The 5,000-nt window shown below is 40.4% G+C and overlaps 1 non-coding gene across 1 annotated transcript in view; it reads left to right on the top strand.

Annotated features, from left to right (window-relative positions):
• Nucleotides 1–4,567: 4,567 nt before the first annotated feature.
• The window catches only part of LOC129923829 (small subunit ribosomal RNA), a 1,848-nt gene continuing 1,415 nt past the window's right edge, over nt 4,568–5,000 (top strand). Inside the window, exon 1 of the ribosomal RNA XR_008775774.1 lies at nt 4,568–5,000. This exon is cut by the window's right edge and continues 1,415 nt beyond it. This is a non-coding gene — a ribosomal RNA (small subunit ribosomal RNA).

Genomic DNA, 5,000 nt, shown 5'->3' with positions numbered 1-5,000 from the left:
CTACTATGAAGAGCTTTTTGTTTTCATAGTTGTACGTTTGTTTTTTTTTGTTTTCTCTTAATTCAATTCTGATCCAAGCTACACATATTTACACACCACCCGAACGAAATACATTTTTCATTTCATAAGTCTTTGGAGAACTTCCAAGAAAACATGCATCATGACTTGTGTACATTTACCTTTTTTTTTTAAAGAAAAATAAACAATACCTTTCACCCCACCCTCCCCTCCCCCCTCCCCACCCCCCACCCCCCCCCCCCCCAAGCCTACCCCTATTTCCCCCCCACTACCCTCCCGGGTTTCAGTAATATTAATTTCAAGCCATTGAATATCCTTGCATGTTTAGAAAATAAAAATACAACCATTACAAGACTATTTCATTTAGAAAGATTCATATATAATATATATAAGAATTAACTTCATTTGAAAAATAAAATAAAAACAACGGAAAATATAGAGTATGCTCCAAATAATTGGAGGGCAAGTCTGGTACCTCATAATTTTAAACTACTGTTAAGGGAGGTTATAAATATGTTTTAACTAAATCTATTGGATTGTTTTTTTTTTCTCGTTAGTCTCCCCTTTAAATGTCTGCGCATTTTTTTCACTTCATAAGTCTTCGGAGAACTTCCAAGAAAACATTTGTGTACATTTACATGTCTTTTTAAAGAACAATAAACAATGCGCAAGCAAGCAAGCAAGCAAGCATGCAAGCAAGGAAGCACGCACGCACGCACGCGAGCGCGCACACGCACACACTATTTATTTATTTATTTATTTATTTCAACTACGACCTTTTTAACTGCAACAACTTTAATATACGCTAGTGGAGCTGGAATTACCTACCGCGGCTGCTGGCACCTGAGATGAACTCCTATTGAAAAATCAGAGCAGGAAGGAAGGAAGGAAGGAAGGAAGGAAGGAAGGACTAGTCCTCCCATAGTGCTCTTGCAAGAAACTTAGACGTTCGGTGAAGTGCATCATAGCTACCATACAAGTCGAGTAACATCAAAGGAGCATAACATTAGCATAGATTAGAATAGTATATATAACATAGCGCATAATAGCATAAGAGCATAGCATATATTGCATCTATAGTAGGACATTATCATTAGCATTAGGATTGGCTTTGCATAGTTTAGCATAGCATAGCATAGCATAGCATTAGGTTTAGCATTAGGATTACCATTAGCAATAGCATTAGAGTTAGCATTAGCATTAGCTTTAGCATTAGCATTAGCATAAAATAGTACAGTGCAGTGTAGTACAGTATGGAATAAAACATAATAGCATACAAAAGCATAGCAAAGAACAGAATAGCATACAATAGCATAGAGTAGAATAGCATAGCCTTTTTAGCTTTACCTTTACCACACTATAGCATAGCATAGCATAGCATAGCATAGCATAGCAATACCATAGCAATACCATAGCATGAAATAACATGTCAAAATAGTTATATTAAATTTTCAGAATGAGCATCACATAGGCTAGTTTTTTTAATATATAATGTGAAAATGTTCTTAATTCCATTGTACCTAGCAATTTTAAAAACGCTAGTGCAGACACACACAGACATACAAACACTGTCATCTTTAATGCATTAGATTCTATGCTAGTATAGCTATAAATCTGGTACTAGTACTTTAGTACTAGTACCCCGATGCAAAATATTCTAGGCCCTAGGCCCTAGGCCTGACCTAACCTTAAGTATAGGCCGAAAAAAAAAAAAAAAAAGCATAACCCAAAACCTAAGCAAAATGCAGCTTAAGCTGAAACAACAGAGGGCATATCAACCTAACCCTAACCCTTGGCCGAGCCCCTAGGCTGGCAGCACACCTAGACCGAACCCTAAGTATAGGCCGAAGAAACCCTAATTATAAGCCAAAACCTAAGCAAAATGCAGACAAACCCTAAGCTTAAGCTGAAACAAACAACATCAGCCTAACCCTAATCCTTGGCTGAGCCCTAGGCCGCACACCTAGACCGAACCCTAAGTATAGGCCCAACTATATGCTGAAGAAACCCTAAGCATAATACAGACATACCCTAAGCATAAGCTGAAACAACAGAGGGCATATCAACCTAACCTTGGCCGAGCCCTAGGCTGGCCGTGCCTAGGCCGAACCCTAAGTATAGACTAAGCATAATACAGAAAAAAAAAACCTAAGCATGAGCTGAAAGTAACGGAGAGCCTAACAACCAACGCTAAGGATAAGCCTTACCCCCTAACCCTAACTTTCTCATGCTAACAGTAATGCTAATATGCAAATAAAACATGCAGTATAAATTAAACTTTCAATTTTGCTTAAAAGGCACAGGCTGTTGAACAAACGGTGGGTCACCAGGCTTATAGTACCCACTGCCATTTATGTCCTTGTCCCGATATCATTTGCCTGGGGCAGGAGTCGAACCTGCAACATTTGTTCAGACAGCACTGTCATCAAGCAAAGCAGCAACACATCAAGACAGCACTCTACTCTACTCTACTCTACAGATGGTGTGGTGTGCTGCCTTTTTTTAAATGTACATTTTTCAAGTTACCAAAAGGGGCCCCCAGACCAGTCATCATTTTAGCAGCAGCAGCAACAATTTATTAACTATGCAATACAAAAAGAATTAAAAAGAATTAGAAATTAACTTGAAATGACAAGTTTTATTAATTTCCTATGATTAGATCACTAGATTTTTCACTAGATCTAGACTCTACTTAACTCTACTATAATAGATCTAGATCTAATTCAATTTCTAGACTAGAAATGAAGAAAAATACAGTTATTTGAGTTACTTCATTTGACTAGATTTAACTAACTAGATTTAATTAACTAGATTTAACTAGATCTAGATAATCTAGCTCATGTTGTTGTAGCCTTCAGCCTGGCACTGCACTGCAGAGGATGGATGGATGGATTGATAGATGGATAGAGAGAGATATCTACTATCTAGATCTAATCTAGACATTGAGATAATTAAATCATCTAATCTATCACAGTCTCCAGGGGTGTCCCTGGGTCCACCTGTAACTGTCTATTTATTATAGATCTAGCCCAATATATAGCATATAATTATATTAATACATCTACTACAAGTTACTACTAACTAGATTAATACTAACTCTAGTTTAAGTAACTAGATCTAGATCTAAATCTAGAAGACTAGACAGATTGAACAGAATCACTGAGAATCAGAAACACACTTTGACTTTGATTCAAACATAGGGGCCTAATCTAGACCTTACTAGATCTACTATTTTATTTAATAGAACCAGATCTAGAATAGGCCTACTACAATACTAGATCTAGTCAATCTAGTCTTTATATTATATTAACTAGATCTAGTATTAGTAGTACTAGATCTAGATAGATTTCTATTCAATGGAAGCTGCCATTTGCATATTTCTAAAAACAAAAAAGAACGCCACTGACTAAAGAAAAAGAAACAAATCTAAACAAATCTAGAATACCCTAGAAGCTAGATCTAGTCTAATTAATAAATAAATAAATAAATAGACATAGATCCACCCACCTACCTTCTATTCTATTTTATTCTATTCTACATACCCTCCCTCCAAAAACTAAAATATACGGTACACTAGATTTATTTTTTAAATACTAGATCTAGTGTGGAGACATAGTGCATTGTATGTCTACACATAGTGCATCCACTACAATAGTCGTTAATTACTACTAGATTACTAGAGCTAGACTTATTAAACTTACTGGCTTTCAACAGCGTATATTTTATGCTAATTTATGCTAATTTATGCAGCTCATTCACCCTCACACACACTCACGCACACTCGTACCGTCCACACCCCTTATGCCAAAGATTCAAAACGCAACAACTTTCCAGAAAATCCAACCTATAACATAGACTTCTACGAAAAAATCGCGTAAATAATACACCGTCTGGAATGATACTTGTGGAGCATGCGAAATCATGCTGAGCACCGAACACCGCCAGTCGAGACGAGACAAGCCAACCACTGGCGGCGGCGCGAGGCAAGGCTAGCAGAGAGCTCGGTAATGGCGCGTCGGGTTCTCACGGTGTCTGGCTGGCTAACAGGAGGCAAGGCTAACGCAAGCGCTCTGTACGGCGGTATTCGCTGATCCGCGACTGTGTGTGGCATGCTTACTCTTACGTACGCTGTCTCCCAGTAACTTGGATCGGCACTTGAGATCGTAGCTCGTCGGCTCCCCTTGCTCTTGGGGCCGCGGGCACGTGCGGTGTCCGTAGTTGGTCGCATTAAGCGTGTTGTACGTAGGAAAGAGTTCCGTGCGGCACGGAGAGCTCGATAGTTGGTCTCGTAGAAACCCGGCCCTCGCAACGGGCGTCTGGGTTGGCAAAACGAAATTGGGTCCGTTAAGGACGAACGGAGGGTCGAGTCTCCAGCGCGCGTCTGGCTCCCCTCTGTGTTTAGTCTGGCGAAGAAAAGCGAGGGGACGCAAAAGGGACCTGTTCTTGAAAGGACAGCATTCTCCCGCCCCGAGCAGGCGCTGGCCTACGAAGGCTAGCGCTGTGACCGTCTTAAGCAAGTCGGGCCGCCCGGCCCGGCGACGATGATAGCTATCTGGTTGATCCTGCCAGTAGTCATATGCTTGTCTCAAAGATTAAGCCATGCATGTCTAAGTTCACACTGTCTCACGGTGAAACCGCGAATGGCTCATTAAATCAGTCGATGTTTATTAGATGAAAACTATCCTACTTGGATAACTGTGGCAATTCTAGAGCTAATACATGCTTACCAAGCTCCGACCCTCGTGGAAAGAGCGCTTTTATTAGTTCAAAACCAATCGCCGTTGCCCTTCGCGGGGCGCGGCGTCCCGATTGGTGACTCTGGATAACTTTGTGCTGATCGCATGGCCCTAGTGCTGGCGACGCATCTTTCAAATGTCTGCCCTATCAAATGTCGATGGTACGTGATATGCCTACCATGTTTGTAACGGGTAACGGGGAATCAGGGTTCGATTCCGGAGAGGGAGCATGAGAAACGGCTACCA

This window comes from Biomphalaria glabrata, chromosome 17 (assembly GCF_947242115.1).
Source record: "Biomphalaria glabrata chromosome 17, xgBioGlab47.1, whole genome shotgun sequence".
In the NCBI taxonomy this organism is placed as follows: Eukaryota; Metazoa; Mollusca; class Gastropoda; family Planorbidae; genus Biomphalaria; species Biomphalaria glabrata.
The sequence above is the reverse complement of the archived record's forward strand: the minus strand, read 5'-3'. Positions and strand labels throughout refer to the sequence as shown.